The following is a 15,293-nucleotide window of genomic DNA, read 5'->3' on the forward strand; positions in this document are numbered from 1 at the left end:
TCTAGCTAAAGTTCCCCTGTTAGACACTTGCAAAGTGGCAATCTGGTCATCACATCACATGTTTGAGACGTAGCATAGTGAGAGGCAATCTAGAGATGATTCTAAATTTGAACAAATAGTCCTCCACTCCCTGTTAAAATAGACTCCGAACCCACCTCCAGTTGGGACTACTTGTGAGTCACTTACAGTGGAATGGACATGAGCAATCACTTGAACTGTTACTAACCTTTTTTGTAACTGTTTTTCGAGATGCGTTGCATGGGTCAGTTCTACAACCCACCCTCCTTTCCCTCTGTCTTCCAGTAGGAAGGAACTGAAGATGGTAGGGGGCAGCTCTGTCCTTCCTGTCTGAGCACAGTGTGCAAGGCAATAGAGGGCGCTTTTTCCACCCTGACAGGTACCGGTAAGGGAAAAACTGACAAATGCGCACTAGAACGCATGCACACACCTACAGTGGAATGGCCATGTGCAACCGTGTTGAACAGTTACGGAAAGGTCAGTAACCATTTTTACTAAAAATTACCTTCTCTAGATTTGAGTTAAGACAGATCACCAAAAGGTAAACCACATTCTCCTGCCAGGTGTGGGGAAGAAATGCTTATCTCACTCGGGCTGGTCACATGTAAACGAAGCATTGTATCATTCATGATAAAACCCATTTACAGTCTGAGTAAAATGCTAATCAATAGATTACAGGGGTTGGAGGTAAAAAATGCAAACAGCAGGAGCTATCCTGTTTACGGTAAGATGAACTTTTGAAACTATCTCTGGAGTACAGATGAACCCTCAGGTATTCCTTCAATCTGTGAGGAAAAGCAGCCAGTTGGCTTGATTTTTATGAGAAGAGGTCAACCAAACTGGTTGAAAATGCTGGAGAAAGTACTTAGGGATAAGCTGTTTTGTAGGAGATGAGGGAAATGCCGCCATACAAGTTCAGTCTCAAGAAAGCATGTTTTGGTTACCATTTGTTTCCAATATTTTTACTCACTTCTACTTGAATCTGGTTTTGCTAATGAACTTATTGGAAATTTTTTATTAAGGAAAACAAAAGTAAGTTCTCGGAATCTATTGGGGGCAATTTTTGTTTCAGAAAATGGAGGAAGTAACTGGGAGACAGCCATTTTAGACTTGATTCTAACCAACAAGGAGGACTTAGTAGTGAATCTGAAGACAGAAGGCAGTTTGGGTGAAAATGACCATGAAATAATAGATTTCATGATTCTAAGGAAAGGAAGAAGTGAAAGCAGCAGCAGCAGAACAATGGACTTAAAAAAAAAAAAAAAAAAAAAAGCTGACTTGAACAAACTCAGAACTGGTAGGTCCAATGGGAAGAAAATCTTAGGAGGCATTGGGAGAGGAGTTCAGAAGAGCTGGCAGTTTTTCAAGGAGACAATTGAAAACTATCCCAATGCAAAGGAAAAAGAGAAGACTTGTAAGAGGCCCACAGGGCTCCATCAGGAGCTCATTAATAACCTAAAAATAGAAAAAGTGAAAATTATAGACAAGTTAAGGAAGCATATAAATTAGTACAAGAATGTAGGAACAAAATCAGAAAGGCTAAGGCACAAAATGAGTTGCACCTAGCATGGAATATAAAAGACAATAAGAAAAGGTTTTTTTAAATACGCTAGGAGCAAGAGAGAGACTAAGGGCAGGTCTACACTAAGGGTGGGGGTCGAACTAGGGTACGCAAGTTCAGCTACGTGAATAGCGTAGCTGAACTCGAAGTACCCTAGTTCGAACTACTTACCTGTCCAGACGCCGCGGGATCGAAGTCTGCGGCTCCAAGGTCGACTCCGCCACCGCCGTTTGCAGTGGTGGAGTACCGGAGTCGACCGGAGCGCGCGGGGAGTTCGAACTATCGCGTCTAGATTAGACGCGATAGTTCGAACTCCGAGAAGTCAAACTCACCGCGTCGACCCGGCAGGTAAGTGTAGACTAGCCCTAAGGAAAGTGTAGGTCCTGGTGGGAAAGGAGAGCTAATAATGAATGAGAGCCTCAAGAAAGCTGAGGTGTTTAATGCCATTTTGCTTCAGTCTTCACTAAAAAGGTGACCAGATACTCAACATGATTAATATTAATAAGGCGGCAAGAATGCAAGCCACAACAGGGAAGTAACAGGTTAAAGACTATTTATGATAAGTTAGATGTTTTCAAATTGGCAGGGCCTGATGAAATTCATCCTAGGGGATTTAGGGAACTAGCTGATGCAATCTTGGAACCATTAGCAATTATCTTCGAGAACTCCTGGATGACAGGTGAGGTCCCAGAAGACTGGGAGAAGGGCAAACAGTAGGGACCTGAGGAACTATGAACCACTCCGCCTAACTTTGGTAAATGGAAAGATACTGGAACAAATTATTAAGCAACCAATTTGTAAGTGCCTGGAGGATAAGAGGGTTATAATGAATAGCAAGCAGGGGCGGCTCTAGGCATTTTGCTGCCCCAAGCATGGCAGGCAGGCTGCCTTCGGTGGCTTGCCTGCGGAGGGTCCGCTGGTCCCTCAGAAGCCGTGGGACCAGCGGACCCTCTGCAGGCAAGCCGCTGAAGGCAGCCTGCCTGCCACCCTTGTGGCGCCGGCAGAGTGCCCCCCGTGACTTGCAGTCTCAAGTTACGCGCTTGGCTTGCTGGGGCCTGGAGCCGCCCCTGATAGCCAGCATGGATTTGCCAAGAACAACCGTGCCAAATCTACCTCATTTCCTCTGACAAAGCTACTGGCTGTCACATTCTGGGGTGCAATCCAGACCAGTAAGGGTTTGTCACTTGCCATGTAACCCTGGGTGCTTTTAAATGCCTCAAATGTGCAGTCCCCTCTGTATGTCTGTTTTGTGCAACCCTGGTTCAGCACCTACCTACAACACTGAGAGCCCCACTGTAGTCTCTCTCACCCATTACATGATGCAGGGGTGACCCCAAACACACCCCCAGTGCTGTATTTCCCCAAACCCTTTCCTGGTACACTTAGAAAACTTACTACGTTTGCTATTCCCTTTAAAGAAACAGTACGTCAGCCTCTTACCACCTTACTGGAATTCACAAACACTCTATTTTAATCAAAGTACTGGGTTAGTTTATAGTTAAAAAGTAAAACAAGTTTATTAAACAGAACTAACAGGTTAAGTGATGCCAAATAAAAGGAATCAAGGTTAGATTTACAAACAGTCAAAAGTAAGAATACACTTGCAAGACTAAAACCTAATTTCAGCCAGTTACTGTCTTTCCCTAAGCAGGTTTCTCACCTATAATCGATTTCCAGACACTTCAACCCCTTTGGTTGAAGGACCAATCTTTCTGTAGTTGCAAGAGCTCTGGCCTCTTTAGTTCCCCAAATTATGGATAACTTAGGGGTTCACCACCACTCCCTTATAGTCAAGTCAACTGTTGAAAAGCATATCATTCATTGACCTTGCTTCAAGAGGAAGGAAAGCTTCTTGGGGACACAGTTTCCATCCCTCATCGAGATTGTGATCATCTTTTCCCCACTTGATCTCCTGATGGCTTTGTTTACCTTGCATGTAAACATGTCTTCATTGTCTCTGCCTGTTGACCAAGTTTGTCAGATAAATGTATAGACTCATTTGTGATGTAAACATTGTGACTTCCCAAGTAATCCGTAAGCTTTGGGTTCTGTTTACTGCTTGTGTAAATTGCAGTGCCACTGTCACTGGTCAAGCCTACTTTATTTGTATTCAGGACCTGCAGAGACCTGTTTCTAAGTGGTTTGAATACAGACTTTAAAACATAACATCAGAGGACATCCATAATTCCATATATAGTATTAATACATACATTTTACAATATTAACAACCAGTGTCATTTTTTCTAGTGATATATTACATTACACCAATGAACTGAGATACTCTCAAGCCAGCTGAAACTCATGGCTAGATACTAGGAAGCCACATGCCCTCTGGCCTTGGGGTACTGTTAGGGTCAGACAGGCTTAGTGGATAGTGGTGGTGAGGAGGGGAGCAGGAGATGGGATACATCTTGATTTTTAGTGAGACGTGAAACTGTGTCAAAAGCGACATTCTTATAAGTATATTAGGGAAATGCTTTTTAAAGAGAGCTTTACATTTTAGGTTCGTGATAGAGATGATGACCCTGAAGAGACAGGCCCAAATTCTCCTCCTTCCTTCTGTCACTAGAAGAGTCAAGTTTGGTGTAGGGTGGGCTACTGTGTCCTAGGAGGAATTTCCCTGCCAAGATCCTACAACTGTTTTCTTGGTTCTGCAGCCTTGCTTTGTGAAGGGAAATGGACAATGGATCTGTGCAGTTGCCTTGGCAACATGGGTCCCAGCATGCACCTTCCTTTTGCTAGACTTCACTTTATGGGAATGTCTGCAACCCTTTCATGAGCTCCACAGTTTCTGCCAAGCACAGCATGAATGCATTACTTCTGGTGTTTGGGAACCCTGCATGGACAGCATGTGGCCCTAATGAAATACAGAACAGTACAAGGTATTTTTAAATCTAAAAATCTTAAGCCTCCAGCTCAAATTAGCAATATGAATATTCACAAAGAGAAATAATTCACCTTAAATAACCTGGTTGGTATCTGTGCAAGGTGTTTAATTACCATAGCTATTTATAAATCTTCCATTGGTAGCAGCATCTTGTCAAGTGACATCTGACACTGGTAGTACAGGAGTCTCTAAGCTTGTGAATAATCTTCCATCCTCCTTTACAACAGACGCCTTATTTTTTAACTACTTTTCAGTCTTCTAGGGCCAGTTGTTGTCCATTATCACATGCTATTTCTGAGATAACTGTCATAAGTAAAGTGTTCAGAAAGTACTTGTGTGAACACTCAGTTATTTTTATGAAAGTAAAATCTAGGGAAATGGGAAGATCTCATTTCAGTTAGGGAGGAAATAGGAAAACTGGAGCATCTGCATTGCCATTGTTTAATGAAATTCTGTAACAAAAGGTCTCTAATCTAAATTTTGGTGAAAAATCTTAGCTAAGGTTTTATAGAAGACTTTTTAAAGTAGAAAAACACAGGAGTTGTGATTGTCACACTTATTAGGTAACTTTGTCTTCCTTCACTTTGTCTTTAAGCATGCAGGCATCTCTAGTGCACCTTTCTTCTCCCCCCCCCCCTTTGATTTAGTGCCAATATCAGAAAACCAATTTAAAAATCTCTGTCTTGTCCAGGGGTGTGCAAACTTCTTGGCTCAAGGGCCACATATAGGTATGGAAATTGTGTGGCAGGCCATGGATGCTCATAAAATTGGGGGGGTTGGGTTGTGAGAGGGCTCCAGCTGAGGGTGCGGGCTCTGGGGTGGGGCTGAGGGGTTGGGGGTTCAGGAGGGTGCTCCAGGCTGGGACTGAGGGGTTTGGAGGGCAGGAGGGGGATCAGGGTTGGGGCATGGGAGGGGGTCAGGGGTGAAGGCTCTGGGCAGCGCTTACTTCAAGTAGCTCCCAGAAACAGCAGCATGTCCCCCCTCTGGTTCCTACCAGGAGGTGCAGCCAGGCAGCTCTGCACGTTGCCCTGTCTGTAGGCACCGTCCCTGCAGCTCCCATTGGCTGTGGTTCCTGGCCAATTGGAGCTACGGGGGCAGTGTGGAGAGCCCCCTGGCTGCCCCATGTGTAGGAGATTTAGGGGGGACATGCCGCTGCTTCTGGGAGCCATGCAGAGTAGGGCAAGCCAGCAGCCCTACTCCCCAGCTGGAACGCCAGAGTGGGGCAAGCCCCGGACCCCACTTCCCGGCAGGAGCTCGAGGGCCAGATTAAAATGTCTGGAGGGCCGAATGTGGCCCTGAGCCATAGTTTGCCCACCCTGATCTAATCTATTGGAAGAAGAGCAAGTTAATTTTAGACTAAATCAATTCAAATATTTAAAATGAAAATAATGAAGATAAATTGGGGGATGTTTCCTGCAGAAAAATAAGCAGACTTGTTCTAGTCCTAGATGCAATGCCAATCGCAACCTACACTGCTTCATTGATCAACAAGGTAGTCTAGAAGACTTTTTGTCTGCTTTTCTTAAGTGTAAGTACACACTCATGGTATACAAACTACATATCTGTGGCTTTCTCCTTCTGGACCAAGAATTACTATTATCAAAGTTTCTGAGCTACACACTTTCCTTAACAAAAGAGGACCTGGTTATTCAACCGAGTACAAGAAGAATACAGTTTTCATGTGTTTGATACTACTGTTGCATGAGGCTAACTACAGCAAGGAAACTTCAGATTTCAGTATCTGAAACATAATCCGTGAATAGGTATACATCTCATTTCATGTATAGTAGTGGCACAAGTAGTCATAACTTGTTTTCAGACACTAATCCTTCTTAGAATCACAAAATAGAGTAGAGGATAGGCTTGTCCCTTGTGAATATGGATATTTAATAGTTATTAAAATAAATGTAACGTTTTGGTATTTAATTTTTAAATACTTGGGAGGCAGAGAGATACTTGGCGGGGAGGAAGCATATGAGTACCTAGACAAACTTCAGAGTAATAGTAACTGTTCATGATAGGTACCATAGTGGTGGTGGTGCATGTCATAGAAAACAGCAGTCAGATACTTACATGAGTTTAGGGAGTCAAAGTTGCTCCCTTGCAGCACTTTATTTGTGGAGGGAGAGAGGAAGATTTAATGAGGCTCAAGCAGCACAAATTTCTTCCCTTTTCCTCCTATCTGCTGTTGCTGAAACTAGTTTGGCCTAGTTCATGTTCCCCAGCCTCCTTAACCATTTTCCTTCTTGTATTCCACAGCTTTTTCTGGCAGTGTGTGCATTTAGGGATCACTCTGGTCAAACAGGGAGTTGGAAGAGATAGGGGAGAAGACCGAGCTGGAAGAGGGAGAGGGTGTTCAGGAGAGTAGTCCCCAGACACTGGAGGCTAGTGAAAACTCTGCTGACTGGTGCTGAAAACTGAAGGACATACTCCTGGGGGTATTCTACACCAAACATTTTGGGCCAAAATATTTAAAATTCTTCTCACACTATTTAAAAACACTATACAATTCTTCATATTTTATTTATCAAAATAACACAATATAATCACACTAGTTTCAATCGTTTTTGTAATTTATTTCAAAATACCCGTCAACAAGTATGTCTAACAAGACAGAAAAAAGATTCAGGAAATGTGTTTTGCCATAGATTCTTTACTAGGTATATTAATACAGAACTTTGAGTAATAATCCATTTAAAGTACAATTCAGAAATGCATTTCCTGTGCCCTTCAGAAGCAATGCAAAGGCTCGGGGGAGTTGGGGTAATGGAGGAGCTCAGGGAGAGGGAAGTAATTGTTGGGAAGGAGCCTGGGTGTGAACCTGGAGGGGTGGTTGGGTGTGGGTGGGAAAATTATGGAACTGGGTGGGTGGGTGTGTGCGGGGGCAGGGAAGGATTGTTGGGGAGTTGGGGAACTTCCCCTATTCAGACCCTGGCTCACCCCTAGCCTCTCCCATTCAGTCAGGCACATCTGCCCTGTCCATGTGTGTCCCTGCACCCCCACCATTCCCGTGTGTCCCTGCACCTCCACTTAGCTACCCTTACTCCCCTTTCCCATGTGTCCCTGCCCCCATTGTCCCTGCATCCCCACTCAGCACTCCTGCCTTGATGTGGCCCTGCACCCCCACTCCCATTCAGCCCTGCCACAGTCTGTCCCACTCACTAGCTCTTCTGAATCCCAGTCCACTTTGACCCCAGCAGCTCCATGTGCCCCACTCTGTCCTCCCCCCCCTCTCCACCTCCAATAGCCTCATGCCTCCTTGCCTGGCCCTGTGGGCAGGATTCTGTGAGGAACACAGTCTCTCATCCTTCGTATTGGCTGCTGACTGCTATATCTGGTGAGTCAGATGCCTCAGTTCTGGTGTCATAGCATTTCCTGGTGGACAAAATGCATAACTGCAGCGCCTCTCCAGCAGAGTGTATTTTCTGTGGAGAGAAAAAAAATCTGCAGGGAACATGAATTTTGTGCGAGCACAGTGGCACAGAATTCCCCCCGGAGCAAGGACAAATGTTGAAAGTAGCACGTGCGTGTAGGAAGGGAGAAAGGATGTCTCTCCCATGGCTGTATAATATACAGGGTGCTGTGCTGTGTCATCTTGGCAAGACATTTCAGAGGGCTCTATTGTGTCACTATTAGACCACATTCAGCAGAGAGTAATTAAAAATAATGGTCATGGAATGTTCTGAAGACATCCCCAGAGAGAAGTGCTTGTTAGTTTGTAACCTGGAGAATACTTCTGGTGTATCATAACAGGAAATACAGAAATAATTCTTTTTCCTGTAGCTACAAAATGGTGGGTATCAGTAACTGTATAGTAATAATTTGTGTGCTTTTTTTTAAAGGAGAACTTAATTGCCCCCTTTTAGAACTGGCACCTGGCTTTTGAGACCATATTTTTTGTAAATATGTATTAAATACTGACATTTTCCTTCTCCCCCGCATACTCTCATTAGGCAGCGTTGAAGACTGACTGAGTTCACTTAGTTGACTTTCTAGCCAGCATTAATCGAAGTGGTGCTATTAAGATAGGGTGTGTGGAAGAAAAATGTAATCTCATTCTGTTGGCCAGAAATTACTATGGTAACCTGGAGGCATGCTCTAAAGTACTTCTTAAAGTACATTTATGGAAGCTCATTCAATTATGTGGTGGTGGTTTTTGGGGTTTATTCTGTTTTTATTTATTTATTTCATATAAATGATACATCTGCCTGAAAGATACTGTGTGCTTGTATCCCTAAGCAGTCAATGAGGAATGAAATTTGAGACAGATGACTTAAATTTTAAGTCCCCAACTGAAAGACTTCATTTCAAATTAATATTTACTTTTGGAATGCTAAATAGGCGCACACGTTTTAACATTTTACTCTGATATAATTTTACTGAGAGAAATTTAACTTCCACTGTGTAAATGCTTCCAGATACTGAAACTACATAAGAGGGGGGATATGTTTAAAAGAAAAATGAGGGGGAAGCCCCCCAAACCTAAATTGCTAGGCAACTTCTCTGTAGTCTGAATTCCTCTGAAAGACCAATACAGTGTTAATGTAAGTACTACTAAGAGCACTCTTTATGGGACTCAAATCAAAAAGGCACCACAGTATTTAAGATATGCATATGAGGGGTATTTCTATGTTGGCATCAAAGCTGCGTCATAACTTTCCTTCTGTTCAGACATTTATAGAACTTTTACAAGATGGATATTGAGGGCAAAAGTATGATACAGTAACTCCTCACTTAAAGTCGTCCCGGTTAACGTTATGTTGTTGATCAATTAGGGAACATGCTCATTTAAAGTTGTGTAATGCTCCCTTCTAACGTCATTTGTCAGCCGCCTGCTTTATCTACTGCTTGCAGGAAAAGCAGCCCATTGCAGCTAGCTGGTGGGGGCTTGGAACCAGGGTGGACCAGCAGCCCCCCATCAGCTCTCCACTCCCCTAAGTTCCCTGTGCAGCAGCTGCCCAGCAGGCTAACAATTGCAGCTTACTCTTCCACTGGAAGAGTAACTATTGCTGGGGAGTCAGAAGGAGGCAAACTGAGGCAGGTGTGCCCATCATGCCAGGGCCTGCTGCAGGAGAGCACTTCAGGTGGGGCTTCCTTGTGTTATCCTTCAAATGTGCTTCAGCAGTTACCTGGATGTGAGAGAGTTCATTCCCAGTCTACGTGAAGTCATTGATTTCTGCTGTAACTGCCAACAAGGGTGTTAGTTGTGGTGCGGTGGCATTGGGGATATGAACATCTGCTCACAGGGAACTCAACTGACTATGAAACTCCTTCTACATTGGCTACTGAGCAGCCATCAGATGGTCACAACTGCCAGTTACTACAAATATAGAACAGATTTTAATTAGCAACTGGAGCCTTTGGATGTTACTACATTACATATAATGTTGAAATAATACTAGCAATTCAGGGTTACCTAGTCTTTAGATTTTAAGAGCTCGGTGTTAGGTCACTAACTTAATGGGAGAAATTCTATTTGCTATACCTGACTTATTTCCCACCCAAAAGCTTTATCATGCCTGCGTCCTCACTGCTAAGTGTTCAAAAATGTTAGTTTTAATCTATAGCCTAAGTAGGTCTGTTGTAGACTACATACCCCAGTAATTTCTCCTGGCTTGTCCCTGAAAGACTACGCAAGGGGCATGTGTAGTGTAAGCAAAAGGGAGACTATTTTTGGCAAACTACTTTTCATCCTGAATTGCAGCAAACTATATCAGGGTGAGTATGTGGGATTGAAACTTCTGGTCCTGATATATGAAGCACAATATCTACATAATGGGAGATTTCTTAATGTGTTTAATTGTAATGCTTCTGGTACTCTTTCAAACATTTTCACTTACAAATGCGGAAATTGCTCCTTAGCTTTTGAAGGAGCCTCTCTAGAACTGAGTTGCATGCATGCAACCAAAAGTCTCTAGTGCAGATTATCTTTGAGTGCACTGCTTATTGTAAACTAGGAAGCTAAAGTTGGCAAACAAATCTGGGGATATCATCTTGGCACCACCTAATACAATGATTTAAAATATGGTTCGGATAGGTTGAGAATTAGAATGGGTCTCCAATGCACTACTTTAGGACTTCCAGTGTGTCCTATATACAACGGGCCAAATTTAAGTTCAGTCGCACTTGTTCCAATAATTCAACAATACCAAATTGCGCTAGTATGAGTTAAATAGCTAATGGTTTTAAAGTACTTTTAAGAAAATAACCAACAATGTCTAGTTATAGTAATACTTTGGCTCAATTAAGTCTTTGATCCTCCCAAGTAGCTGTGGGTATGGTTTAAGAAATGGTGTTGGTGCATAACCTCTGATTATTTTAGCTTTTTGACCACAGTGGTACTTGTGGTGAGGTATGCGGGAGGTGGCACTGCTCTGGAGGAAAGACTGCAGCCCTCTGCAAGCCCTTGGGCCTTACACAGGGTCTCTTTCAAAAAGTTTGGGCAGTTCAGACACATTTGAGGCAAATGTCAGAACTTGTGGCTGTATGATTAAGTTGAGTGGACAAATCTCAGTTATATTGTTTGCTAATCCATTAACTAAATGTTGGTCATGTTGGAAGAATTGCTTCCCAGTAAATTTAGTGCTTGGCATAATTGCTTACATTCTGTTCAAATGTCTCACTAAGGAAAATTATTAAGACTGTTTGTCCTGTTGAATTTTTTCTAGACTTCACTTTATTTGGGAGTGAATTCAGTCTTGACCCAGAGGAACTTATTCCTTCATATTTCTGTTCTTTCAGTAGTTCATTTCTACTTGATTGTAACACAGGAAGGGGAGGAAAAAAGTGTGGAAATAGATTGTGTTATCCAATGTGGTCATAAATTTCTTAAAACCTAAGGTTTTTTGTATCTTTTTGGGGAAGAGATTTAATTTAAATATGGAGATTTGACATCTGCTGCTGATTATAATAATAATTGGAGATATACCTATCTCCTAGAACTGGAAGGGACCTCGAAAGGTCATCGAGTCCAGCCCCCTGCCTTCACTAGCAGGACCAAGAACTGATTTTTGCCCCAGATCCCTAAGTGGCCTCCTCAAGGATTGAACTCTCAACACTGGGTTTAGCAGGCTAATGCTCAAACCATCTTCTACAAAATTGTTCAGCCATCATAGAATCCAGGACCAGAAAGGACCTTGAGAGGCCACCCAGTCCAGTCCCACAGCAAGACCAAGCATTATTTATCTATCCCTGACAGGAGTTTGTCTAACCTGCTCTGAAAAATCTCCAACGATGGAGATTCCACAACCTCCCTATGTTTTACATCACACTGTCATTCAGACAGTCTCTCCCTAACACCCTCAACTGCATACGTGCATGTATCCAGAATTATTTTTGTCATTTGGCAGGCATTGCAAGTATTGTGTCGCATATTCATTAAGGTACACATCTATTGTAGAGTACTCACATTAAAGAGAAAAACAATTGTACAAGCCAGTGAAGTTTTGATTAAATTGGTAGGTGTTGCTTCTCCTAATACATGGCAAATACTGCCCCACACTGTCAGTGCGAACTCTGAAGTGTTTTCTAGGTCATGAAGATGTAACCGTACAATGGCTTTCTTACTGAATCCGTGGTCTCAAAACTCCTTACACTGTCTTCATCCAGTTAGTGTGGCATACTGCCCCTCCATTGTGGACAAGAAGCCCCGTGGACCACAAGTGGTCCCCACATCACAGTTTAAGACCCACTTCTATAGAAGAAAATTACAATGCTTGTTCTGTTATGTTTTCCTGCATAACCATTTTAAATCTCATAATAAATGTCATCTTATATTGGAAAGAGAACTCTGTACACAGCCAGACCTTCCCTGTGTCCTGCTGGATTCTAATTCCAGGCCGACATGACTTGTAACAGTAAAATAGATCTTGTCTCCTCCCCTACTTTAAACAGAGGTGTGTACTATTTTACAGCTCAAGAGCGGATGTTGGACTTTTATCCTTGTGAACAAACTACAACATTTTGCACCATCAACTTTCATTTAAAAATTTCAAAAGCAAATATATGGTGTGTCTAGAGAACACTTTCTCCTATGTTTATATATCCTTTTGTAGAAACAAGATTAAAACTCTTACAAACTGGTTTAATTTAGTTGCCAATTATCTCTGTAGATTTGGTCCACACCTATTGGAGTAGACTTATTTCATAAATCCATTCTGTACCTCTAACAGAATCAATTTCAATTCTAGCTGTTACAGATCCAGAATGGATTTTTGAAGTAGGTGTAGTACAATAATTAACACTATAAAATCAGCCTGTCCTGCCCGCCTCATTTCCTTTTCTAAGGTAGGCACATAGACTATTTGCCATGGGTGTAGTACAGCAAGCTGGACAAGTACCAAGCTGGGTTTTGCTTATAGTATTTGTTAAAATCTCTTAATTACCTAAATAGGCAAGTAATTGTCTGCTATATTAGTTACACATTCCAAATCCAAATCTGGACACTAATTTAAGTGCTTGTTAAACATGATTTATAAAGACTATCCCTTAAAATTGTCCAACAGACTGGAGCATTAAAGGAAAGTCTCCATTTCTAAGGTTTTCCTGATTTCTTCTCTACTAATACAACCAGCAGTGATAGCATTGATGGAAGCGCTAATTGTAGACAAAACAATGGCTTCTAGCATTTTACTATTGTGTAGTCTACTCTTGCTTGTTGGAGGACTAGTAGTGACAGTAAAACAAGTTTGTGGTTACTGGTAGAGCTATAGCAATGATAGGAAGAGCTGGAAGTTGCAGAAGAAAGTCTAGTGTATCCAAAGACTGAGTGCAGATTCTAACAAACTGCATTCCTCTTCAAAATGGTGTAGGAAGGGAATGTCCAGGAGTTGGAGTAATGGGGCTGGAGTCTGCAGATCTTATTCCTAGTTCTGTTGCTGACTTCTATGTTTGGAAAATTACTTATCTTATTGGGCTTAGTTTAACTACATTTAAAATTGGAGTAACCTATCTCTGTAAAGGTGGAAGGAAAGCACAGTGTAACTTTTTAAAACTATACATGTTACAGCAAGAGTTTAGAAGCTTGGTAGGAACAAAAATAACATGAAACACCAGGGAGCCAAACCACAAATAACCATGCAACCCTGAGATTTTGACTTGAGAAAAGTGGAGCCTCTTGGCATTGAAGACTGGAAACTAACTGTAGATGAGAAATCTTCTCAAATATTGTAATTTGCTGAAATTGAGTTTGTCACCTAGAAAGTGTTTTGTTTTTACTTGTTTTTTTATTCTTGTTTATCACTTAAATCTCTGTTCTTTGTTAAACTCATTCTTGTTTTATTACAAAACCATCTCAGTGCTGCATATTAAAGTGTAAGTCTTCAGATAAACAGGCCAGTGTGTGGCCTGTCTCTTTTAGAGGCAGAGAACGTAACCTCTGAGCATCCAGTGAGAGGGCCTGATCATTAACTGCAGGCAAGATTTGGACTGGCAGAGTCCTGAAGAGTTTGCTGGTGGATCAGGGGGCTAATAGCTTAGCAGCGGCAAAACTCTCACTTGCTGAGGCTGAGAAGGGTAATGGTGTCTCACATTTCTAGGAACCCCAAGCAGGACGTTGCACTTGTCATGCAGCAAGCATACTAAGATGGTCAAAAGCAGGAGATCAAGGTGGCTAAAACTCTTACTGCTTCAGTGTTCAATAATGTGTGCGCTTTAGTGGAAAACTGTTTTAAATGACAAAATCTTTACCTATATTTGTTTATTCTGTGAATGGTATCTGCAAGAGGAAAGGAATACTGGGATCAGACCTGTCAGCTAGTCGTGCTGTGCCATTTGTCTTCTGGGCGTTGCTTGTGGAAGGAACAGATAAAAATATGTGGAGCAGAAGATTTGGGTAATGCTATGCTCTTCAGGCTCTAATCAAACAAGTAGACCTCCCAATTTGCCTTCTATATTGTGCTACTTTCCAAACATATTTGGAATTAGTAGGCTTAATCCAGACAGCGTTTTCTTCAAAAAAACAAACATCACTGTTTAAAAACTTTCAACAGAATAGAAAAATATTCATACATTTCACTATTCTGGAAGAACAGGCAGCCATCCTTGTCCTAGAATGTTTTTGCTCTTGCTAGTAAAACAAAAATCTCCATGTTCAGTGCACTGACAGGATTTAATTATTTCATGATTCAGTAATTCTTTAAACACAGTTGAGGTTTTAAGTCTTTGGACAACTAATACTCTTCCCAGTGTAGGTATTTAATGACTGTTTGTTTTTCAATTTTTTTAGGCTAATATGTGAACAGCCAAGTTAAAACTAAAATAAGTCTGCAGATAGGCAAATGCTTGCTTGGGTAAAAGAGATGAAATAAAGCTCCTTTTCGCAATCTCCTGATCTAGCCAGTCCCATTTTCCACTCCCTTTCTGGCTTCTAATCTTTGTCTACACCAACCCTCTCCTTGCACAACCAGTCTCAGTTTCTTCCCATCTCTCCAAACCTCCCAGAACAACCTTGCTCCCATTTCCCATGCAAGTGCCAATCTCCCCCAGCTGCTATTTCTGCCTATAATAATTATAAGACCTTTTTGTCGTCTTTCCAAAAAATTGGTGAAGTACTGAAAAGATTGGTTGGTTGAACATCTTTGTTTTCCTCTTTTCCCCCACCCTCAATGGTCACCTGTTCAATTTCCATCTCCCACAAGTAAGTACATATTTTATTTATTAAGATATTTATTTTGGCTTATTACTTTAAAGGTTCATATACCATGTATAATTGAACATGGTACTAAATAGCAGTAACTATGGCTATTGAAGGTTTGCCCACATAGAATTACTCTTCAGTTCTCTAGTCAGTTTATTTTTGTGTAAACAACTTCAAAATGGTGCCAGTCT

At 41.9% G+C, this 15,293-nt stretch overlaps 1 protein-coding gene and 1 long non-coding RNA gene across 5 annotated transcripts in view; one reads left to right on the forward strand and one right to left on the reverse strand.

Moving 5' to 3' along the window:
- Positions 1 to 15,293, forward strand: part of MTUS1 (microtubule associated scaffold protein 1) — a 201,060-nt gene that overhangs the window by 108,801 nt on the left and 76,966 nt on the right. The window lies entirely within an intron of this gene.
- LOC123370809 overlaps positions 1 to 15,293 on the reverse strand; it is a 60,970-nt gene that overhangs the window by 11,004 nt on the left and 34,673 nt on the right. The gene's annotated exons all lie outside the window — the stretch shown is intronic.

Source organism: Mauremys mutica, chromosome 5, assembly GCF_020497125.1.
Source record: "Mauremys mutica isolate MM-2020 ecotype Southern chromosome 5, ASM2049712v1, whole genome shotgun sequence".
Lineage (NCBI taxonomy): Eukaryota > Metazoa > Chordata > Testudines > Geoemydidae > Mauremys > Mauremys mutica.